We start from the raw sequence: 25,931 nt of genomic DNA, 5'->3' as shown, positions 1-25,931 counted from the left end.
TATTAACACCAGCCTATTCACTCACCAGGATGCGTGTCTTCTCCAATCAGAACAGCAAAACATCTTAGGTTGACACTCTGAACAAGGCAAATAAGCCTAACCAGCTCTTTACTCACCAGGATTCTATGCCCTCTAATTAAATCTTATCATCAGCTATAAAACCTCTTTCTCCTATCTGCTTTTCTTTCTTAAACCAGAGACAGCAATTCTTTACTAAGCATCCACTGGGCTTATTGCTTATTAAAATAGGTGACAGACTTGACTCACTTTTAGATCGGAAAAAATTTCAGAATATCCGCCATCTGGTTCATTGAACTTCAAAGCAACAGAGTTTTTTCCCCTAAAAGAAAAAAAATAAGACACAAATTTAACATGCCAATCAAAGAGAGGCACATTGGTTTAATATCATGGGGGAAAACAGTTTCTCTAAAATTGCCTTCATCAAAAGTAATGTTTATACAACATTTTGTAAAGGAACAGATGTGGAATTCGTAAGTTGTAGATACAAAAATGCATCTCTTGCTGTCCACTGCTTATTAGTTTTGTTTCCAAGGGTGAAGATGAGGCAGGTAGTTAAAGATACTTGAAGCAATGATAAAACCTTAGCATAGGGGTGAATTCCCAGGGGAGGAGACTGAGGGGTTATGCAACTTGATCAGTCATACAGTCAATAGGTATCAGAGGTGAATCTTGGAACCCAGTCTTCTGCCAGCTCTCATCATGCTGCCTTTCAATGATAAAATGATCACTGATGATGATGATATTTAACAGTAACAACAACAACCTGAAATTGTCACAAGCTAACACATACCCAGTGTGAATATTAGGATTTTGTACTAAGAGAAGGCAAACACTGGAGGTAATAAGGATGTCGAGGAGTTAGGAGATGTCCTATACATCTGGGAGGTTGAAGGAACTGAGAATGGTTACCCTTGAGAAGACTTGGTGTGGAGGGGATAGCCATGATCATTGTTTTCAAGGGCAGCCATTTGTCCCATGGAAGTCCCATGTTTAGGCCTGTTCTACTTAACCCCAGTGGGCAGAACTAGAAATGGTAGAAGTTTTATAGAGTCAATTCAGGCTTGATATATAAATTTTTCTTTCTAACAGGTAGAACAGTCCAAAATGAGTTGCCTTGTGGGAAAATAAGTTGCTCTTCATAGGAGATCTTCAAGTGAAGGCCTATGACCATCATCAGATGTGTTGTATTCTGTGTGATTCCTGGATGGGTTTTGGTTGAACTAGAATGATCTCTGAGTTCCTTTTCAGCACTGAAATTCTATAATTCTGTGACAACATTCTCAGTTAAAGCACTTTAAAAGTAAAGAAAGAAAGCCAATTATACCAAAATATTCCTCAGCTATCTTTGTTTCCCGGCCTCCCCCCAACATACTCATGTACTCCTGTACCTTTACTCACACTAATCCTCAGGCTGGTGATACCTTCTTTATTCCTCTTTGCTGATTTCCAGCCTATCCTTAAATTCTTTTTTTTTAATTATGAAACTGACAAACATGAAGAAAACTACTGACAGAGTAACGTGTAATTGATTTTTGCTTCTCTCCCCCAATTTAAAGAAACATGTCGAGAATTTCATGAAAGCAGTTCAATTTAACTAACAGGCTCCCTTATTTATTGACTGCTCAGTCTCAATTTGTTGGTAACAGCTGTGGATGTTGTCTCTTTTAACACCCTACCTGAACACTGAAATTAAGGGCTATGATGAGAAATCATTGTGACAGGTACACTCTAGTTGGCACATTTGCTGGATTACCCATTCTATTTACTGAGGATAAAAAGAGGAGAGAGGATAACTGCAGCACCATCATAATAATCAGAGTTTTGTTTATTTTTCTTGAATTGTTACAATCTGAAAGTCCTCTTCTTCAACCAGCAGATTTGGGCTTGCAAAATGCCAGAGCCTAAAGTCACAGTTCATAAAGTCAGTGATAACACTCTGGAACCATTTAGATGCTAGCTTTTAGCTGACCCCATCAGCCATGATTCCAACTACATAGAAGTACAGTTGTTAGAGACTCAAGCCACATCAATGACCAGTGACTGCTTGAGTTTGCAGAAGTTTCAATTGAATATGAGATACAAAGATACAGTCTAAGTTTAAACTGTTTCAGCTAGTAAGGAACCTTTCTCCAGAATACCTGAGTAATTATATTTATCTTGCCCAGCCAATGAATATTTGGCATTTGTAAATAGCTGTTGTGAAGTGGAAAGAACACTAGATTCGGAACTGAATGCATGACTGGAGTTTTAGTTTGGACCCTGCCATTTACTATCTGTGTGAGAAGTGTGGATATTTCACTGGTGAAATGCAGAGAGAGCATAGGGCACTCCTGATGACTGGTTAATTGGGACTGAGAAAGATGAACCCTTTTTCAAATGAACCACCTCTTCTGGAGGTTCTCTCTTCTGGATTCTTTCATCACCTTTTCCTATAATACTTTCTTCTGTAACTCAGAAAGAGGTAGATAAGATAGGGTTTCTCTTCTTCCCCCACTCTCCCATGCCAGGAATGAATAATGGCTTTCTTAGGGTAAGATCACGTGGAGGTTATATATGCTTGCCTATAGTTCACTAACTGAACTTCTTTGAGAGTGAACTTTCCCAGCCCAAGAAATACTAATAGCCAAGGTATTAATATACATCCTGCAGAAGCATACGAAAGAAATTCATTTGTCAGTGTGGGCTCTTGGACAGTCCAGGGATCATCTGTCACCAGCTAGATCTGTTGACCAGGGGTCAAATAATTTGGTTTTAGGCCCACTTAGAGGACACAACCAATCAGCAGCATTCTGTGGCAATTTAGGATAGATATGTAACACCTTTCATGGGAGAGGAAAGGATAAAGGCCAGGAGGGATCAAACAGGGGAAAATAAGATGAAAAAAGAAAAGAAAAAAGGGGAGGGGGTCTTCAGGGGACTTATTTGCCATAGAGCAGACATAATTATTTATTGAAGTGGGAAATATTCTTCTCAAGGGCAGCAGAGAGGTGGAGATCAGCCATTTTTATAACTGTTAAAGAAGTCTGTTTGATCTAAGATAAAAGGGTTGCATTAATCATTAAGAGAAAGTTACAATTGTCTCCTAATCCAAGGATGCCAAATAGTTTTTACAACATCTGAATTTCTATTTCCTTCTATAGTGACATTTTATTTCTTCTTCACTTGCATATATCTTCAGCATTTTCTGTGGATGTTATTGGACATGTGTTGAAATAAAGGATGTCCCATACCTGATATCCATGTGCTACCTTCAGGTCTTGAACAGGAACTATAGACTCCCTTAATTTATATCTGAGAAAACTGAGACATGAGCTACACCAAGGTTTTTTTTAATTTTAATTTATTCATTTTTACAAGCATATGTCTCTCCCTCCCAGTGCCCCCCATCAAAAAACTGAAGACAAACAAAACACAGTATCCCATAAAAACATATACAGTTTGGCAAAACAAATTCCTATATTGGCCATGTCCAAAAATGAATGTTTCATTCTACATTTTAAGTCTGTCACCTCTCTGGCAGGAAGAGATGGGTAGTGTGGTTAATAATTCATTTCCCTGACTAATGGTTTATCACTGCATTAATCGGAGTTCTAAAGTCTTACAAAATTATTTTTTCTCTGTAACTCATTATATAAATTATTTTACTAGTTCTGCTCACTTCCCTCCCCATCAGTTCACAGAGGTCTCTCTAGTTTCCTCTGAAACTATTTTCATTTCTTATGGAAATAAGATTTATTTCTGAGATTTCCTGGAATAACTCCAGGTGGAGGCAATGAACAAAAGACAGAAATTTACCCTCTCAGGGTTAGCCCCCAGGATCAAAGCCAGTTCAAGTGAGCTCAGAGTCTTGGAGGACCCTGAGTCACAGGTTGCACAGAATTGTTCTGAAGATTGAATTAAAAAAATGTCCAAAATGGAGTTTATTATCTTTCTCTTCTACCTGCTCCTTCATCTAATTTCTCTTTTTCTGTTACTGGCACCACCATTTTCTCATCTTCCTTGCATAAACCTTGGAGTCATCTTGGATTCTTTCCCTCCCTTACAGTCTCTTCTAATATCCAACCAGTCACTAGATCTACCTCTTCAATACTTCTTGCCTCCATCCTCACCTATCTTCCCATGGCCGTTATCCCATTATAGACCCTTATTACCATCAACCCGAATGATCACAATAGTCTCCTAATAGACCTTCTCTTCTCCATTTCCTGCCTCCTCTTAACTGTCCCCACCTTTAGCCACTCAGCAAAATTTATTCTTTATACTGAAGCTGGAATTATCTTCCTTATGCACCAGGTGTGTTCCTGTCTCTCCTCTCCTCAAAAATCTTGCATGGCTCCCTGCTGTTGACTGAGTAACATTCACTTTTTCTACTCAGTCTAAAAGTCCTTCACACTTCAGCCACACTGGATTATGCTGGTCCCCAAATGTTCTCTGTGCTTCATTGCCCCTGTAACTATTTTCCTATCATTCTTTATGCCTTCAGTATCATCTCTTCCCCTTCTTTGCCCACTGGATTCTAATCAGTTCTTTAAACCCTAATTCAAATGCCATGTCTTTCATAAGTATTTTCAGATCCCCCTGTGGATAATGACTTTTCTGTTTGGACCTCACAAAGTTGGGTCTAATACGCCACACACAAATACACAACTGAGACCATGCATAGCAAAATTAAAAAGGGAAAAGGCTAAGTTTGTGTGTTTACCAGTGTCATACGTATATGCATACACATGTATAACCTTACTGTTGTTATGTGTAACTTTGGAAAAATTCGATTCCATTCAATAAACATTTATTAAGCCCCTACTATGTGCTTGGCATAGTGCTAACTCTTGGGGACACAAAAAGAAAAAGAGACAGTCTCTACCCTTAAGGAGCTTATAATCTAATGTGGGAAGAAGAGACAAGGCTTGGGGTATGGAGTTCTGTGGAGTCAAAGTCCAATAGAGATGTAAATAGAAAATAGAATTATCTGAAAAGTTGTGAGCCCTCTATATAAAGGAAGGCTTTGGGAGGAATTCAATGTTCCACCCTCCAGTCCTCCAACTAAAGGGGAGAAGCTAGAGAGGATGGTAAAAATTATTTCTATACTTTTGGTGTTGTAACGTCAAATTATTTTCTAATTACTTTGTCCCCTTCCCTCTTATAAGTGGTATACAGTATATAGATACAAATATGTATTATATATATATGTATGTATGTATATGTGCATAGATGCTTACATTCACTTTTATGCGTAGAGATGAATATGTGTGTGCAGCATGGATTGCACTGGAATACACCACTCCATGGAATCCACCCCATGTGGGGATCAATGTAAATAGGTTATCCTATAACACTTTCTCTGAGTTCCCATGGCAATTTCTGGAGGAAGTGTGGCTCAACATTGAAGGAAAATGAAATTGTAAAGCAAACCCTGGCTGGTCCCTTGGTTTGCCTCATCCCTCTTCTGTGATGCGGTTTTGACAACATCCCTTTTGTAGAGAGGCTACATCAAAGCTGCACCAGAGAGGACGGGTCACTGAGCTAGGAAGAGACACTCACTCAGTAAAATATAGAAAGAGTGACTCTTGCCCTTTGATCCTCTTCCTTCCTCTCATGGGAGCTTGCAGCAGGTCTCTCCCTTGCAGAAATAGTCCACTGTTTGTGTGTCACATGTAGAATAGGGGCTCAACTAGGTGAGCTGAGCTTAAAAATAGGCCCTTCACCCCAGCTTCTGGGAAAGAACTCACTATTTAACAAAAACTGTTGGGAAAACTGGAAAAGAGTATGGCAGAAACTAGGCATAGACCAAGATCTCACACCATATACCAAAATAAAGTCAAAATGGGTTCATGATTTAGATATGAAGGCTGACACCATAAGCAAACTGGGAGAGCAAGGAATAGTTTACCTGTCAAATTTATGGAGAACAGAAGAATTTATGACCAAACAGGAGATAGATAACATTATGAAATGCAAAATGAATAATTTTGATTACATTAAATTGAAAAGTTTTTGTACAAACAAATCCAATGCAACCAAGGGTAGGAGGGAAGCAGAAAACTGGGAAAGAATTTTTACAACTAGTATCTCTGATAAGGGCCTCATTTCTAAAATATATAGAGAACTAAGTCAAATGTATGAGAGTACAAGTCATTCCCCAATTGATAAATGGTCAAAGGATTTAAACAGGTAGTTTTCAGATGAAGAAATTAAAGCTATCTATAATCATATGAAAAAATGCTCTAAATCACTATTGATTAGAGAAATGCAAATCAAAACAACTGGATTCTGAAGTATCCAAATGATTCCATCCAGGTCCATGACTTCTGGCCAGCAGTTGAGCTCAGCCTCTTTCCAATGGTCACTTCCTCCTGCAGTAGCTGTACGGGGCACCTCCTCTAGTTCTGCTGGCACCAACTAAGAGATCCAGGAGCTCCTGACCTCTCACACTTCTAAGGTTACCTCCAAGGCTAGAAATGTCCATCTTAGTTCTTTGTTGCTCAATTACCTATGCTCTTGGAAAGAAACACAAAGCAGAAAAGGCACTGAGGGGCCTATTTTTTCCCCATAACTTCTTTTTTAAAAAAAAATTTATTTTTAGTTTTCAGCATTTTCTTCCATAAGCTTTTGAGTTTTAAATTTTCTCCCCCTCCCTCCCTGTCTCCCTCCCCACAACCACGGGCAATTTGATAAAAGTTCTACATATACATTCCTAATAAACATTTATCATTTTCCTGTTTTGTCATGTTAGATTGGCTAACATGACAAAACAGGAAAATGATGAATGTTGGAGATGATGTGGGAAAATTGGAACATTAATGCATTGTTAGTGAAGTTGTGAACTGATCTAACCATTTTGGAAAGCAATTTGGAACTATGCCCAAAGGGCTATAAAAATGTGCATACCCTTTGACCCAGCAATATAACTTCTAGGTCTGTAATCCAAAGAGATCATAAAAATTGGAAAAGGACCAACATATACAAAAATATTTATAGCAGCTCTTTTTGTGGTGACAAAGAATTGGAAATTGAGGGGATGCCCATCAGTTGGGGAATGGCTGAACAAGTTGTGGTATATGAATTTAATGGAATACTATTGTTTTTGTTTTGTTTTGTTTTTAGGCAATTGGGATTAAGTGACTTGCCCAGGGTCACACAGCTAGTGTCAAATGTTTGGTCTGAGGCCGGATTTGACTTCAGGGCTGGTGCTCTATCCACTGCGCCACCTAGCTGCCCTGGAATACTATTGTGATATAAGAAATGATAAGGAAGCAAAATTCAGAAAAACCTGGAAAGACTTGTATAGACTGATGCTGAATGAAGTGAGTAGAGCCAGGAGAACATTGTATACAGTTAACAGCCACGATGTGTGATGACTAATTTTATTAGACTTAGCTTTTCTCAGCAACGCAAGGATCTAAGATATCTCCAAAAGTCTCATGATGGAAAATGCTATCCACATCTAGATAAAGAACTGTGGAGTCTGAATGCAGATTGAAGCATACTATTTGCTCTATTTTTTTTCATTCTGTTTTGTTTTGTTTCTTCTTTCTTGTGGTTCCTCCTATTGATTCTAATTCTTCTTTACCACAAGACTAATGTGAAAATGTTTATTAGGAATGTATATGTAGAGCCTTTATCAGATTGCCTGCGGTTGTGGGGAGGGAGACAGGGAGGGAGGGGGAGAAAATTTAAAACTCAAAAGCTTATGGAAGAAAATGCTGAAAACTAAAAATAAATTAATTTTTTTTAAAAAAGAAGTTATGGGGAAAAAATAGGCCCCTCAGTGCCTTTTCTGCTTTGTGTCTCTTTCCAAGAGCATAGGTAATTGAGCAACAAAGAACTGAGATGGACATTTCTAGCCTTGAAGGTAACCTTACAAGTGTGAAAGGTCAGGAGTTCCCGGGTTTCTTAGCTGGTGCCAGCAGAATTAGAGGAGGTGCCGCGTCCGGCTACTGCAAGGGGAAATGACCATTGGAAAGAGGCTGAGCTCAACTGCTGGCCAGAAGTCATGGACCTGGATGGAATCATTTGGATACTGCAGAGTCCAGGCAGAAGTGAAATGAAGATTCAGCGATCTCATGGAATGTCTTATGATTTGATGTTTTAATTATCACCTTCTTGGGATGCTGTAATAGTTGTTATAAGTTACTCCTTCATGATTAGGTGATGAAGTTAATACAAGCTTGTGAGACTTTTGTGTTTGGGGCATTTATTTTTTGTAGAGGAAATAAATAATTTTTACTTTTTATTTACATTGTACATTGAGTACTTTTTTATTCACCCCTTTTGGAGAGACCTAAGACATGAACAAAATCTAAACTTTAAGGGGAGGGATAAAGAGCTAGAGTGTCCAAGAAAAGGGACCCCCTTTTTGTGAAGACCAGACTCTAGGGACCCCTTAGTGGCAAAGAGAGAGAGAAAATGACCATCTGCATTTCTTATTGTCTTACAATGTCCTTTGATAGTGATATTTTATTTTTCCTTCACTTACATACATCTTCAGTAATTTTTGCGAATACTGTTGGACATATGCTAAAATAAGGGATGTCCCATACCTGACATCCAAGTGCTACCTCCAGTTCTTGAACAGGAGCAATTCCTGGACCCAACATGGGACCCAGCCTCAATTCAAGGCTATTTGTGTCTTGTTACATACATATTTGTATATGCATAGACATTTATATATGTGTATGTGTAGTTAGTATGTGGTATATGGCAGAGGTTATTAACCTTGTTCTGGAAAATATTTTGATAACTATTTCAACATAATTGGTTTCTTTTATAATCCTATGTATTTTATTAATTTAAAACCACTATTCTGAGAAGTGATACATAGACTTCACAAAAGTTAATTTTCTCATATCACATAGATCCTTTATAAGCACAAATCATTTTTAAAAATTTGATATAATACCTCCCTTGGCATCATCTATACAAAAAAACACTTAACTACATGTCCAGATATTGGTGGAGTGGAGGAGATGATGAGTTGGTGGGTCTATTTCAGTCAAGAAAGATAAGCCTAGAATATTTTCAATAAGTCCGTTGGCCTAGGTGATCCTTCTCAGATTTTGGATCAAAGTTCCCTTGGAGTAGGAAGTGCAGGTTTTGGACTGAAAGCTTTTCATAATAGATAAATGTTTCTCATTAGACCATCCCAAGACACGAGAACCTGGTCATATTGCTTAATAAATGTTCTCAATTTGATGCCTTGCACCAGGGAAATAATGTTTCTGTTCCATCCTAAAATACAGTTGCATTAAACCTTAATGATGTACCTGCCATGGGGCCCAGCCAAGCATATTTTAATTGAGTGTTGCCTCTCACACAGAGATTTACCTTTTCCAAAAGCCATAAACTTTAATGAACTCTCAGGCTTCTGTCTATTATTTTTTATATAGCCTCTGATTTATATAACTCTCCCTCTTGCCACTAAACAGAAGGCATAACTGGAATTCTCTTTGGTCTTAACATATTGTTCTGTGCCCTTTGGCTTCGTATCTAGAAAGGGCTGTAATCATTGTGTTCCATACACTTAAGTTTATAAAATTCAGCAATATCTCCTGAGAAACAAACAAACAAAAAAACCTTATTGTATCAGAAAATATGATCTTTCCAGAAGTAGAATGAACAGTCCCTAATCTTACTTATTTGATAGGTAAGTAGTAAAATATCTGCAATGATACTAACCATATGAAGTTTCTTGGGCATACAAGAATGGGGTAGATTTCTTTAATGAATCAAGTTATCCCATCCCACTTCCCACTTAAAGTAAGTGATTAAATGCCCAGTGAATCAATCTCAATCATAGGCTTAGAGTAAGAACTAAAAGTCCTTAGAATCGGAATGACATTACACAAGAATTATGTGTGGATAGGAAAAGAAATTTGGTCATATCCCAGAGTTTGTCTATAAGTTATCAAGGTAGTTTAGAACCAGAGTTCTTTCAGAGTTTGGAGAAAACATGGCACTCTAGTAAAACCCCTGAAGAGAAATCACCAGGGGTGGGGGGGGGTATAGAAAGGGGGAGAAGCTATGAGCAGCACTGATATTCATATATTCATTATATATAGGTAGAGATGGTGTTGTCATACTGCTTGCCTTTTTCCTGGTTCTTCCACATGGAGGGAGGGAAAGAGAAAGAAAGAAAGACAGAGAGAAAGAGAGAGAGAGAGAGAAAGGAAGGAAGAAATGGAGGAAGACAGGAAGGAAGGATAGAAGGAAGGAAAAAGAAAGAAGAAAAGAAAGAAAAAAGGAAGGAGGGAAAAAGAAAGGAGAAGAAAGAGTAAAAACAAGAGAGAGAGAGAGAGAGAGAGAGAGAGAGAGAGAGAGAGAGAGAGAGAGAGAGAGAGAGGAAAACCATCTAATGCTGAGAATCAGAAGCAAGTTTCATTCTGCTTCTTAAGAGACATGAGAAGAAATTTTCCACTCAACAATTAAAGAGGAAAGAAGCGGCCAACTCAATAACAGGTCTGTGGTCTGGCTAGTTCCTAACACAGTTGATGCTTTTTTTAGATTTGCTTTATCCAAGAGATTTCGTCATTTTGAAATTTGATCTTTTAAATATTCTGTAACCTGGAAAATTTTCCCATATAAAAATTCTAGAGAACACACCAAGGGACTGATAAGTCTTAGTAAAGCTTCTTTGTTTTTGTCTTTATATCATGAGAGATTTAAGTATAGTATTTTTATACTACTAAATAAAGAACAAAATCTTCGCCCTCAAAGGTCTTCCTACGTGAGTTTTAAAACTTTGTACACTTTCATAATTATTTGTGCACATTTACTTTTATTCATTATTCATCAAAATACTTCCCTGAATACTTAATTCAAATATTACATTGAGATGTTACCTTAGGCATGATAGAATGACAGAATTTTATATTAATTTTAAATGATAGAATTTTAAATTGTAATGGACCTCTGATCACCACCCACCAATAGTTTACTATGACAACAACACCATTTCTTCTTTTTTCTTTTTTCTGTCTTCACCTAAGTTTCTTCCCGCTGCGTTTTCTTGGTGTGCGTCTTCCTCCAGACAGCTATAGTCCGCTGCTCCTTTGCTAAGATTGGTTTCATTTGAATTAGATACATCTTCTCATGGCTATCTTCAGATCATGAGCCTCATCCCATCAAAATCTTGGGGATAAGTGAACTGATATTTATTTACAAATCAGTAGGTGAGTGCCTACTGATGTATTACGTTGTAAAATGTCATGTGGTGCAGCGATGTGGCTCTGTCGCCAGAGCACTGGACCTGGAGTCAGGATAGACCTGTGTTCAAATCCAGCCTCAGACACTTACTAGTAGTAGGACCCTGGAAAAATCACTTAGCCCTGCTTGCTTTAGTTTCCTCATCTGTAAAATGAGCTGGAGAAGAAAATGGCTAAACCACTCCAGTATCTTTGCCAAGAAAACCCCAGATTGATTCATGAAGAGTCAGACATGACTGAAACCAGTCAACAAACAACAATGACATATTGTGTAATATATTGCATATAATTATATTACTATATAACATTAGTATATGTAATATAATGTATCTTATGTACTATATATAATGTAATATAGTATATATTAGCTTGTTGTCGATGACACATGAAAAATTCAGATTTCTATACAGGTACTCCACTAAAGCCCTATTCTGATGCCTCCCTGTGGCATGGAGTTGACCCTTAGTTCTTGAAGGCAAGACCAACAGGGTGAATTCTACCATGCCTGAAAAAGTTCAAATACAGACCTGAAGATGGGCTACATTTCTCTCCCAACTGGGCAAAACTCATCTTCAGATAACCCATCACCAAGATAACAACAACAATAGCTAGCATTTATATAGCAAAGTGCTTTGCAAATAGCATTTCATTTTATCCTTACAATAACCCTTGGAGGTAGGTACTATTATTATTCCTATTTTGCAGATGAGGAAACTGAGACAGATAGAGGTTAAGTAATTTGGCCAGGGTCACATACCAAGTTTCTGAAGCTACATGGGAACTCAGTTCTTCCTGACTCTAGGCCTAGCACCTAGCTTCTCTAAAGACCCTGTCCTGAGATTGTGATCTGCTTTAAAGAAGAGAGGTGAAAACATAGGTCCTTGAAGTATCCAAAGTGATCGAATTTGATTTTTCAGCTTTCCTTCTGAAAGAAGCGTTTCCTCAGTCTCTCCCAGTCAGAGCCTTCCCTCTGAGATTTCTACTGTGTATATTGGTAGGTATGTACAAGTTGTTTACATGCCATTTCCCCCCATCAGACTCTAAGTTTCCTGAGGTCAGGGCTGGTTTTACCTTTCTTTGTATCCTTAGTGCTTAGCACAGTGCCAAAGAATCGCATGTTTAATGATTTAATGTGTTTAAAGTTATTAAACAAATATTTGTTTTTAACACACCTCTCAGGAGAGCTTATTTTGTATGTTGTGAAATTGAACACTTTGTTAAGGAGCCTACCTATAAGTCCATAAAACAATAATATTTTCCTTTAATATGGTATCTTAAGGTTTACTTAGTGCTTCCCCCCCCCCATTATCTCATTTGAACTTTCCCATAACCCCATAGCATAGGGTTTCTAAATATTTTATCCCCACTTCTCAAATGAAAAAACTGGGGCTCAGGGATGTTAAGTGATTTATAGAAGCACAGACTTAGAGCTGAAAGCAACCTTGTAGATGATTTAGTCTTTTAGAAAGAAAGAAAGAAAGGAAGGAAGGAAGGAAGGAAGGAAGGAAGGAAGGAAGGAAGGAAGGAAGGAAAGAAAGAAGGAAGAAGGAAGGAAGGAAGGAAGGAAGGAAGGAGGAAGGAAGGAAGGAAAGGAAGGAAGGAAGAAAAGGAAAGAAAGGAAGGAAGGAAGGAGGAAGGAAGGAAGGAAGGAAGGAAGGAAGGAAGGAAGGAAGGAAGGAGGGAAGGAGGGAAGGAGGGAAGGAAGGAAGGAAGGAAGGAAGGAAGGAAGGAAAGGAAGGAAGGAAGAAAAAGAAAGAAAGGAAGAAAGAAAGGAAGAAAGAAAGGAAGGAAGAAAGAAAAAGAAAGAAAGGAGGAATGAAAGAAAGAAAGAAAAAGGAAGAAAGAAAGAAAGGAAGTCTTCTGCCTCCAAATCCAAGGCTTTTTCTAAGACACTAAAACAAGTTCTTCAGAGCAAACACTGACCGAAAGCAAGATTCCATTTTGTATCTTTATGGTCCCCTGTCTCTTCGTGTCAGAAAGACAGACCAGCTTAAAGGTTTTACTCCTTCAGCCTCCTCAATTATCCAGTGGCTTAAAAAGATTAACAAGCATGGAAAACTCTACTAAGGTGGCAGTTTGTCAAGGGAATTGATGGCTTCTTAAAGAACCTGCACTAAATTGTAAGCATGCGAGCACTTCCAGGATGTTCTCTCAGACTCCATAATTTACAGAGAACCCAAGAAAGTAGGATAGAGAATAAAAAAATTATAGGATATTAGGAAGGAAGGAACCTTACAGCATCCAATCCCCTGATTTTGCAGATGGGGAAACTGATATCTATAGCAAATGTTTTCAGTTTGAAAAAAAAAGGTCCTTCTGCCAAAAGATAATATTTTTTGTTGCAGCTGTGTAAATGGTGGTTACAGGGAACGGGGGAACTAAAAATGTTTTGACTGAAACATTTGTGTCAATGGCTTTACATAACTACACAATTATTCAATGAAATTCAATCTGTTAATTTTTTTCTTGCCCACCAAATTAGTTTGTATATATAGACACAGCCCAAGTTCTTGTCTAGAGTAAGGAAGTTTAATAAATATTATTTTAAAAAGTATAACCAAGGTTTCTCACTCACAAGACTTATTTTCTTCATGCCTTACTGTTCATGGCCCCGTATCAACCCCATCTTTACAAGGTTTTTTCTTCTTCTTCTCCCTTTTCCCTTTTCTTTTTTTGTTAATTCCCCTAGACCAATTAAATTATAGATTTTGTTCCCCCCCAAAAAAAAACATTGTAAGTAATTTTCTTTCCTCCTAAAAGTAATAAAAATGCAGGTGTTATAAATTTATTACATAATGCTCAAGAAAGCATCTCAGAATCTTCTTAAAATAAGAAGATTCCTGCACTACATGTAGGGCTGTTGAGGAGACTAATTAGGTAGTGTCTGTGAGACACTTAAAACTCCTTAGAGACAGGTACAACATAAATAAGAAAGCAATGTTATTCCTCTGCTATGATAACCTCAGAAATCTCACTGTCAGCAGGAGGGAATCTCTTTGTTAATCATGCTTGAGATAACCATTTTAGAAATGCTCTCTACAGGGTTGGCGATTATAGCTTTCAAATTAGTCTGTAAACTCTCCTTCCTAAAAAGAAAACTGTTGTGACACTTCTGGCCATTTCAACAAAACAAAGAAAGCATGAACAGTTCTCTTATCCAGCAAGCTGACAAGTTCAAAATCAGTTAGTGAAAGCCTGTTGGAGCTATTAAAATGCTATTCAGATGTGTGTGCATCACGGAAAAAAGAAGGGGGGATGAAAGCTAGAATACTAAAAAGGAATATCCAACTGGAGTCTAAAGTTAATTTATCTGCACTCCTGCACTGATTTGAATGAGCTGATTTAAAAAAATAACCTTAAATAACTAATTAAAGGCTATGTAAGAGGGGCTCTCCCATGGAGCATGCATAGGGATGTGTCCATTTTTGGAACCATGTACACCCATTGACTCCAGATTGGTCTCTGTGTGTCCTTGTGACTAGGAGCTGGGGGGAAGACACTTGGTGACTCAGACAGAAACAGTAGCCTCTGTAGTAGAGTATAAGAGCTGTGAGATTCCTCTCTCCTTTCTCTCCTTTTGGGATACATCTAGGGTTGATGTTGCAACATAGGTGGTGGTGGGGTGGGGAAGATTTCAAGCTCATGGCAATTAACAAACAACTTGTTCTAGCCTAAAGGAGTCTGAAACAAGATGTAGGGTCCTCGGCTGCTTCTCATGCTTTGTGTTTCTTTCCCTAAACAGTGATCTTTCCAGGTAGATATTTCCAATCTTGCGGGAGACCTGGTGAGTTCAAGAGGTCCAGAGTTCTTGAGTCAGGATTGCCCAGCAGAAAGTGTTTCCTATAAACAACCACACACCTCTCTCATGAGAGAAGATGGCCAATGCCAAGGTAATACTAAAGGTAGGTGAATTTAAGAAAGCTCAAGCGTGAACAGAAGATTTGGATTTTTGGAGTTGCTTGGACAGTACAAATCTGAGGCAAATATGAAATATCAGTTCAGCAATCCTACAAAACTCCCGGGAGTCTTTACCTACTCCAAAAGAATAAAAATAGAGGTGATTGGGGTTACTGTTTCATGTGTTAAGTACTTTTATCTGAACTGTTGTTGTTCAGTCATATCTAACTCTTTGTGACCTCATCTGGTGTTCTCTTGGCAAAGATATCGCAGTGGTTTGCCATTTCCTTCTCCAGCTCATTTTACAGATGAGGAAACCGAAGCAAACAAGGTTAAGTGACTTGCCCAGGGCCACACAGCTAGTAAGTATCTGAAGCCAGATTTTAATTCAGGAAGATGAGTCCTCCTGACTCCAGGGCCAGTATTCCATCCACTGTGTCACCTAGCTGCCCAAGAAAAACCCAAAATTGATTACTTTTTGTATAGTGAGCATTTTTTTCCTAAAAAGCATCCTATTAATTCCTTTTGAGTGAAGACATTAAACATAAACCATACCTAAAAGATTTTACCTCTAGGAGAGAGTGCAATGAGCCAGATAGCCAAAGAAAATGTATGATCTTTTCTCTTTTAGGGATCAACTTCCCCCAAGACTAAACTTAAATCCCTGAGTCTCTTCTGTGGGTGGAACAAACATCCCCTGCCCCAGGTCATGGGAGACAGTGACAAACATCCCAATAACATTTATATTTTTGTTTTGTTTAATTCATACAACCACTTTGATTCCCTACCCCCACTTTTCTTTAAAGGTGTTTTTTTTTTCTTTTTGGCTTCGGTCTTTCTTCATCTGGACTCTGCTGGTGTGAATACTCCCTCCACTGATGCATATGGACAACGAATCATTTTTCCCGTAGCCACACGGGTTATCCATCAACAGCAAAACTTGGGCTTCTTCACTCTCAGCCTCAGTTCCTAGCCATGACCCTGAATCAGTCTTAGGCAAGAGCAAATGTGTTGGCTTGCCATGGATAAATAAGACAGACATTTCATGAGAAGCTGAGGATGAGCACACTCATGTGGTAGAGATGTCTCAAGGCCAGCTCTGATACATCTGCCCCCCAAGATCTTAGGATAGTCTGATGGTTTAGGGGATGTCTTTTCTCTATTGTCATCAGTCTGAGGCCCTACCAGCTATTTTTCCCCATTGTTAAGGACCAGCTACCAGCATCCCAGTTCCATTTAACTATTTAACATCATCTAACTTTCATAAAGGAATATTTACTTCAAAGTTATAGAAGGAGCAAAGGCATAAACACTTCCCCTCGTCCCTGAGAGGCATACTTCCCCCCATGGCCCCTCAGCCTCAGCAGGCACAAGTTAGCCTAGTTTCCACATAACATTGATCTCACTGCTTAATGAGTCCTCATTTCCACCTTCACTGACTCGAGTCCAGAAGGTTACCCTTTGCTTCTTGGGGCTTCGATGCTGGACCGGTTGCAAAATCTAACCTGGAAGTTCAAGTCTCCTCAAAATCACAAGGTCTCGGGGGCTCCCTTCCCTCCACTTACAATGGAAACAAATGCAAACTGCTGGGGCCCTTCATGGTACAAATAGCCTCAGTGGGGAAGAAGACCCCAATGCCTTGCTCTGATAGTATATGCTCTTGCTGAATGCTGTGAGTGAAAGACAAAACTTATGATTATATTCATTATCTGGACTAGGAAAAACCATTTAAATATTTCCTTTATAAGTAATAGTAAAAAAAAAATTCTCTTTGTACTAGAGAGGCATTATCATCCGTTAACTTTATCCCCTGGCAGCTCAATCCATTCATTCAGAGAGGGAAGCACTGAATTTGATAGTATAGACCAGAGGAGTCAAATTCCCATCCAAATTCCCAAAGAACCAAATTAAAATGTAATTGGAAAATGCTTAACAAAATAAAAAAAAATACAATACAACACAGATAATGTTAATTTGTTATTTTATAAGTCAATATGAGGCTGGAAGGGATCTGTTTCTATTGGAGTTTGACCCACTGGTCTAGGCTATCACTAAAGCTGATAAAAAGTTCTTAATAAATAAGTTAATGCTAAGCAACTAGATATTGAAGTGGGTAGAGTATTGGGCCTTGAGGCAAGAAGACTTATATTCAGATTTGAGGTCAGAAACTTAATAGTAGCTTAACCTCTGCCTGCCTCAGTCTTCTCATTGGTAAAATGGGGATAATAATAGCACCTACCTCCCAAGATTGTTGTGAGGATCAAATAAGCTAATTGCAAAGCACCTAGCACAGGGCCTGGCACATGGCAAGCTCTACATAAATGTTAGCTATTATTAGCTATAATAGTTTGTTACGGTACATGTGTTTATATTGTTTTCCCCATCCTACCCTCCTGTTATATGTAAGTTAGCTCCTGGAAGCCACAAGCTTTTTTTTTTTTGTCTTTCTATCCTCCCTAGAGCTGCTGTCATTTCTTGTTACATAGTATAGCAAGTATCCATTGGTTTTTATTGTTATCAGTACTTACTAAATATTCATTTAAATGTATATTCTCTTCAAATCTAATCTCTGGTATGTTCTAGATTTCTGTAGGGTTCAGTTACTAAGAAATTTGAAAGGAAAAAATCTTATATTTTAACCTTATAGAAATTATTTATGCATCTCTTGTTAAAGAAAATAGACTTCCCCCAAAAGAGATGAATTTAATGTATCAACTAAACCCAGTTTGGTTATCCTTGTTTATGACAAAAACTCACTGTTATTTAATCCTGAGAAGTAGATAAATGGAAGAATCTTAGCTCCCATGGGGTCTTTTAATCCAGTATCATATCTGTTGTATAAACTGTTCTCTATCCTTGGGGACTTTGACCCTTTCAATTATAATTAGCCATATAGTCATTGATGGAGGCCAAAGAATCAATCTCTTCCAAAATAAAGTACCTCCTTGACTGAAATCCTTTTAAAGAAACTATTCACGTGCCAAACACTCTCCTTTAGCTAGAGGTAACCTGTGACATTTAAAGAGTACTCCTCTGCTCCCAAAAAACCCAGTTTAAGCTGATGGACACTAACCCTCCCCAGGTTATACATACAGACATAACACCGTGTGACATGTCACAGGGAGAAGGAGGACAACCTCATTTATCAGGCCCCCACCTAACTTAATTCTCAGTCATTTTGCAGAGTAAACAAACTAGCTGTCATAAGGGCTGTTTTCTCTTCCCCCTGTATGAGGGCTGAAGGCTTATTGCCTAGCGTTGCATGATGCTAAAGAAATCCCAACGTATTAGTTTACACATCAGGATATCTTAAGGCTATATCTGACCCTGCTTGTTCCAGCTAGGAAGTGGTGCTGAGAGATTTCATCAGATTATCCTAATCTCTCTAGTACTCTCTGTCCTTTCAGAGACTCCAGGTGCTGATTATAGTCCAGAAATGTGCCCTATGTATGTGATTGATGGAAAAACCAAGAGGGCTAGGGGAGGGGGGATTTAAAACATGTTTGAATATGAAGATTGAGAAATAGCCCTGGAGCTCAACAAACTATGTACCCCTCCCCAATTTGAATCTTTGATATCCAGGAAGGTTCTATCCCGTGGAGGAAAATCTTAGACTTACCTGGTATTAAAAGGAAAGAGAAGCAATTAAATGCACACATCTGATGTCAAGAGAAGAGAGCTGGAGAACGGTGAGCGGACTTTGGACTGTGAAAAAGTGAAACCAAAACCTGATGCTGGGAGAAACTCCCAGAACACTGGGTACCTACATTGCATCAAGGTTAAACTAATCTATTCCATTGATTTGTGTCAGGGAAAAAAATATTAATAACGCAGATTAAACTTTAAAATGGGCTATGTGCACATTTCCTCCCTCAGAGAGCCAGTTATTAAACATTTATAGACACTCTACTGAAAGCACTGTTGGTAAATCCATTTTGGAAAGCAATTTAGACCTGTGTTTCCAAAAGTTACTAAGTCATGCATACCCTTTGCTCCAGAGATACCATTACTAGGTCTATACTTCCTAGGAAATCAAAGAGGAAAAAGACTCATATGGACAAAAGTATTTATAGCAGGGGCAGCTAGGTGGCACAGTGGATAGAGCACTGGCCCTGGATTCAGGAGGAACTGAGCTCAAATTTGACCTCAGACACATAACACTTGCTAGCATGTGACCCTGGGGCAAGTCACTTAACCCTACTGCATAGCACCCCCCAAAAAAAAGTATTTATAGCAGCACTTTTTTGTGGTGTACAAAGAACTAGAAACCAAGAGGGAACCCACCAATTGAGAAATGATGGAGCAAATTATGATATATGAGTATAACAGAAAGCCACTGTGCTTTAAGAAATTTTGATGATGATGGTTTCAGAGAAAGCTGGTAAAAACTTGCATGATGCAGAGTGAAGTAAGCAGAACCAAGAGAAAGATGTATATATAATAATTACATCATAAATACAAACAATTTTGAAATATGCAAGGTCTCTGATCAACTCAATGAACAATATAATTCCAGAGGAATGATCATACAATATTTTTCTCATTTCCTGACAGAAAGGGGATATATTCAGAGTGCAGAATGAAACATATTTTTAGACGTGACCAATGCAGGTATTTCTTTTGTTTGACTCTACATAGTTATTACAATGATTTTGATTTTGTTTTTGTTTTTTTCAGGGGGTGGGGGAGGGAGAAAAATAATTTTTCTGGTTTAAAAATTGGAAATTTTAAAAATAAATATGATATTTCTTAACATTATTCTGTTACTGAATCCATAGGCTTCACCAGACTGCCCAAAAGGTTCTTTAAACAACAACAAAAAATGTTGAGAATGACTGATAGAAGATGATCTCATATACTGAGTGGTAGAGTTTAAGGCAAGCTACCCTGAGAATCGAGAGGAAAAGCAAACTCGGCTGATGCCCCAGAGAGCCTGGTGATGTTGGGCTGTTGAGTAATATGTATCACATGTGTATCCCATGTAGGAGGGATCATTACTGATGTGCCAGAATTGAGTGTGCTTATGTCTAACATCAAGAATTGCTGTTGATTACGAGGGACTGGGACAGTGTGGCTATTCCATTCTTCACTAAGAGGCCCCTCTACTCTGGACCTTGGCACACAGTCTATACCAAGTTCAGTTCTAGAGGATCCTGAAAGATGAGGCCAGCCTCCCTTTTCTCATGTTTCAACTCATTAAGCTCTCATGTTACACTAACTTGAGATAAGTTATTTAAAGCTTAGGCTGTGATTCGCATTCTCTCCAAAAGTGGGAAGTAAAAAGGAATTGTAATTTAAATCAATTATGGGACAGGTATTTATTTCCCACACAAGAAAGAAATGCTGATGGTGATAAAAGACCCACAGTGCAAATGTGTGTCTTATAATGATCATTATACTTTCTGAGGAGGCTGATACTTTTTTAAGGTCTGTTATTTATTTTATTTTTAAAATTTATTTTATTACTTAAGCTGAATCAGAACATAAAGTAGTTTGCAGGACCAATGATTAGTCGTTTTACATTTCACCTCACTTCCGTGCTGTCCAAACCACTCTTGGCGGTTCTTCCAGTAAAAGGGCAAGACTAGGGGCAGTCCTCTGGTTCGTGATTGTATTGTTCAAGAGGCTGGAGTAGGCTAGTTAGGGATTCCTCCCCTTGCTTTCAGTTAACTCCTATCCGAATAGACAAGTTATCTTCAAATCTCTTGAATATACAAGCTCACCTTAGGCAGTAGAAAGGAAAGAGGGAGCTGAGTGTGGAGATACTCCTTTTTAAACACCCACTAAAACATCGGTTCTTCCTGATCTGCAACAAATAAGGGGATTCTTTGTCATCTCAAAAAACAAGTCACACACCATCAGAAGCAAGCTCCAAAGTTCCCACCTTTGTGTCAAAAATCAGGAAGAGCATGCTCTGAGCATGCTCCCTGAGACAGCCCTCATTGCATATGTGTTCTTTGAAAAAAATTATTTTGTTTTTAATTAATAAATAAACAAGCACTTCCATAACATAGTATAAAAATGATGATTGCACATGAAATTGCAAATCTATCACATACAACTTGCTATTCCTTTTAAATGTATAATAAAGTTATCATGTAAAGGTCTTTTTTTTCCCATTTTTTTTCTTCCCTCCCCCATCCCATAATAGTAGCTAACATTTGTATAGTTTTTACTATGTGCCAGGCACTGTGTTAAGTACTTTACAATTGTGACAAGATTTAGATCCACTTTTTCTTTCTGTGGAACTCTTTTTTTTTTCTTAGTGAACCAAAGGAAAGCACACTAAATTTCATTCTCCTCCCCTCCCCCCAGATCCTAAGTTATCCGAGTGGACCTAGCAGCCACTTCTTCCTTTGCCCTGTGTTCTGGTGTGGAAGTCTGTGAGGACCTGCTGAGCACCTAAAACTGACGGGGGCAACCTTAAGGTTCTTGGCAGAAAGTTTCTAAATCTAGTAAAATCATAAAAATGCTTGCTGACCGATTCAGTTCAGTTCAATTTAAATGGACAAATACTAAGAGCCTACTTTTTGTTAGGTGCTTCTTGCAAATATTTACCAGAACTGGAAGACGCTGAACATATCCTAAACACCAGAAAATTTGACTTGACTGAATTATGAGAAAAAGTAAACACAAGATGGGGACTTCCCTAATGATTCCAAGTCCCCTAGTGACTGGATGAACATGTGACCATGAGAGTTTGACTATTCACAAGTCCTTTTAGGGTAGGGAACAGCAGGCAAGTTCTAATTAATGAGGACCTGATAGTACCTTTCCAGTGCCCAAGGTCAAGTGCACACGTGGAATGTTATGTAGAAAGGAAACCAGTGTTCTCCTAAGGTATATCAAGTACCAGATGGAACAAAGAGTGATTACTAAGGTAGTGCAGGGCGAGATGTGGTATGGAGCAGGAAGCTCAATCTTTTTTGTGTGTGTCATGGCTTTCTTTAGTAATAAGGGAAAGTCTATTGCCTCGGAATAATCTTCTAAAAATAAAACAGAGTGCATAGGATTATAAGAGAAACCCAATATATTGAAATAATATATATAATATATAATATTATATAATGTATAATATATTATAAATATATAATATATGATATTATTATAATATTATAAAATATATATGTATTTTCCATCCAAGTTCTCCCACTCCCTGAAATCTATCTACAGATCCACTAGAGATCCACGGTCTTCAGGTTAGACCCTTAGTCTAGAGATTTTTGTTTGGTTGTTCATTCTTCTTGAAGAAGACCATTGACATGAAGAGTGTGATGACTTGTGCAGGAACTGAATTTGAGTGAGCTGCACAAAGTTGTCAGCCTCACTCTGTCTTCCAGAGCCATCGAATCCCATGGCAAGACAAAAGTCAGGACCACCGGCAAATCTAGAGATATTGATCATGCCAACAGCCCCAGAGAAGTCTACAGGGCTAGAAAGAGGGCAGGGATGAAAGATATTTGATCTGCCACTTGAGGATCAGAGTCCACGTTCAAATTTGTATCATAGGTAAGGTTATCCCTGCTTCACAGGTGAAGAAATCAAGAATGAGAAGTAAAATGACTTGGCCACACACAAATGTCAATTGACAGAGTTAGGACTCAAAACTAGGCTTCCTGATCCCCAGATCAATGCTTTGTGCCTGTTATACCACACTGTCTTCACCATATACCTACGTAAGAGAAAATAGGAGTCCTGAGAATGCCCCTCTCCTCTCTCCATCCCACCCCTCTCTTTACCTCCACTAGCCTAGTCTATCACCATATTGTTGATTTAGCAGTTTTGGTACACTTGGAAGAACACTAGGTTTGGAGTCAGAGGATTCGGTCAATTTACTACCTATATGACCTTGGGAAAGTTACTCTCTGAGCCTGTTTCCTCATCTGTAAAATGAAGGGGTTAGACTAGACTCCAATCTTCCTCTCTAGGTCTGTGGTCCTGGTAAGTTACACCCTGGTAGAGAGGCTGCCACAACTGGGAAAAAGCAGGTTTGGACAGAGTTGAGACTGAGATTCAGGTAGGCTATTAAGAATGAAGGGTCACTTAGACTAAGTGCTGATGCACATGCCCCTCAAGCTCCCAAGGAATCATGTTCATTGATTCAAGCTTAGGCAAAAATTCTATTTTCTGAGTCAAAATTCTCTGTTGAGCAGCCCAAAACAACAACAGAAACAGCAAAAACGCAATGTCTCTTCAGCCTACATCCTGATGCTAAAATGCTGTTCTCCGGCTACAGAACACCAGGACTCCCAGTTCAACGGAAATCAATTGCCAGTTTCTCCCCCGCCTTTCTTAAAAAACAAAACCGAAAGAACACCGACAGCCATTTCAGAAACAGCCCCCTAGGTGGGGGGTGAAGCGTTTACCTGAAATGACAGGACTTTAAAGGAAATCATTTAAATGAGGCTCTTTACCCTTAATGACCCATAATAAAAATGCTTCTGTTCCCAAGCTGACTGGAGAGCTCTGTGCCTGTTGCCATGGTAACACTCAGCTGCTACTCAACACTGGCTTAATGATCAGTATGTCAGGCTCTCAAGATAACCACAAGCTCAGACAAACCTTTAATAGTCAGATTCCCTCTGAGCGGCAGGTCAGGTACAGCTAGGTGAATGCTTCTTCGTCTCAGGGAAGATTCAGACCACCGGCTATAATTCTTCAGAGATGAAGAGGAAGGATTACCACCCCTCCCCATTTCCTTTTAACACCAATTCTGTTTATTCCCTGTCATTTCTCTACACCTGTGTCCCTCCACAGCCTAAACCAGCTATAAGACAGGCATAACACACTACTATAAACAAACAAAAGAATGAATGAATGGGTAAATCTATAAATAAATGAAAGTAAGCTTTTAATAAATCCATGGGCAGAGCTGATCCTATGCATGGGTGGAGAGGGGGCATTTTTTTTTCATCCGGGCTAATTGTGAGACCCCCACCTGCTTAAAATCTATTCCTCATTGTCCTATCATGAAACTGAGGTCATGCCCAAAGTCAGGGTGATGCACCTCACTTTGAATAGAAAAAGATTACTCTGCTATAGTGGCAGAAATGATGGCAGGGACCACCAGCTCATTATCTCCCTAACCAGCATTACTGGTGTTTTCCAAAGGCATGGTGAAGGTTCAGGGTCATTTGCACAGCCAGATATTAGTTTGGGGGAGGTTGGATATGACAAAGTCAAAAGGATAAAGAGAAGAGAAAAGCAGAGTTCAGTTGTCCTAATTCCTTACAGGGAGTGGCAAATCAGAAAAGTCCCATAGCAAGCAGAGCAGAGACTAAAGAATTGATCAGTGACAAAGCTGAAGATGGTGACTAGCTGGATAGCTTGAGTCAGCCCATGGTAAAATGAGTAGGGCTCAAATTCAATCTACCCCACTTAGTCCTGATAGATTTATCAGGTAAGAACACACCTCTAGTTCACCAGGTGTGAACGATGCCTGGATGCCTCCCTAAGTGAAACAGGAAGAGATTGGCTGAGGGTCTTGGTCCTGCCTTCTGTGGCCAGCATGAAATCACTGAGAATGAAGTAGCTTAGTGGTTTTAAAATCATTGAGGATACAGCAGCTTAGTGGTGGGAATTGTTCCAACCAACCCCTTGGCAAGGAATTGCTTTTGGGTGGAAGAGACAGTTGACTCAGTCGCTTGTACATGGCCTCTGTTGGCTGGAAGAGAACTTTGAGAGCTCTGAAGGATTTTAGACTTTCCAGCTTCCCATCCATGTCCTAGCATCATCTCCAGGACAGCATTGGCTGGTGTCAGTGTCTGCATCGTAATTTTAAAACAGACTGGACTCGATGAGGAAAGTCAGATTGAAGGTTCTACAAAGTGCTCCTGAGAAAGCATGATGCGGCTACACCACACGTAAAGGGACCATCTTGAAGACTCTAGCAAAAGGATTTTCAGAAGCTATCAGTTACCACTTTTCCACCCGTGCTTTCGAAACATAAGCACATCAGTCTAAGACATTGTAATTTAAATGTCAGCTGCTTGCTCTTTATGTTGTCTCATGCACATATGCAAAGCTTTTTTATATGCTTATCAGCTATTAGTATTGTATTACCATTGTAATCATTGGCCTCCAATTTAAGAAAGAAAAATAATGTTTTATTCTGTGTGGCAGATTTCTCAGTAAAGCTTCATTTCAGATGAAAAAGAAAAAAGAAACATAAGCACACTAGATTCTGTAGGTCCTAGTGGGACAGTGGGTTTTGTTTCCAACTGTTTTTAATACATGACCTGAGAATACACTAATTTTTAAAAGCTAATTGACTCTAGCTGACTAATTGATATCACTGATAGTGGTAGAGGGAACACACTGGTGGGGGCTTGTGAACTATAGCATTAGAACAACAGCCTCCTAAACCCTCAGCAGATGACACACTCATGGCAAGAGAAGTGACAGACAACTTAAGAAAACATGCTAAATCTTTCAGGAAGTTATTAACTCTAATAACAATGTTCTAATGACAGATGTCCTTTTCACTCCCTTTCCTTAGTTCCTTTAGTTTCTCTCACTACATTTTTAATTTTATTTTTAATTTGTGAAATAATACAAGCATTTCCATTACATAGTAGAATAAAAAAGATGATTGTACATGAAACTGCAAATCTATTATGTACAACTTGCTATTCCTTTTAAATATATAATAAAATTACCATGTAACTTTCTTTTTTCTCTTTTTTTCTTCCTTCCTCTCCTCCCTTGCCCTAGAGATGACTACCATTAGATACAAATGTGTGTGTATGTATGTATATATCTGTATTTATATCTATATCTATACATATGTATATAAAATTGTTCCAAACATGC

General features: G+C 38.6%; 1 long non-coding RNA gene across 5 annotated transcripts in view; it reads right to left on the bottom strand.

The window, feature by feature from the left end:
• Positions 1-25,931, bottom strand: part of LOC144454804 (uncharacterized) — a 60,333-nt gene that overhangs the window by 33,909 nt on the left and 493 nt on the right. For 3 of the 5 annotated variants that reach the window (XR_013483352.1, XR_013483353.1, XR_013483354.1), the window contains exons 2-3: positions 20,843-20,925; positions 268-340 (exon numbers count right to left, since the gene is read on the bottom strand). This is a non-coding gene — a long non-coding RNA (uncharacterized LOC144454804). Of the gene's footprint in view, positions 1-267; positions 341-15,914; positions 16,135-18,738; positions 18,825-20,842; positions 20,926-23,485; positions 23,634-25,931 lie in introns of those variants that run through there. The other 2 variants (XR_013483351.1, XR_013483355.1) reach the window with 2 other exon arrangements.

This window comes from Phascolarctos cinereus, unplaced genomic scaffold (assembly GCF_003287225.1).
Source record: "Phascolarctos cinereus isolate Bilbo 61053 unplaced genomic scaffold, phaCin_HiC Scaffold_7;HRSCAF=346, whole genome shotgun sequence".
NCBI lineage: Eukaryota > Metazoa > Chordata > Mammalia > Diprotodontia > Phascolarctidae > Phascolarctos > Phascolarctos cinereus.
Note: the sequence above shows the minus strand (reverse complement) of the source record. Positions and strands in the feature narration are given on the sequence as shown.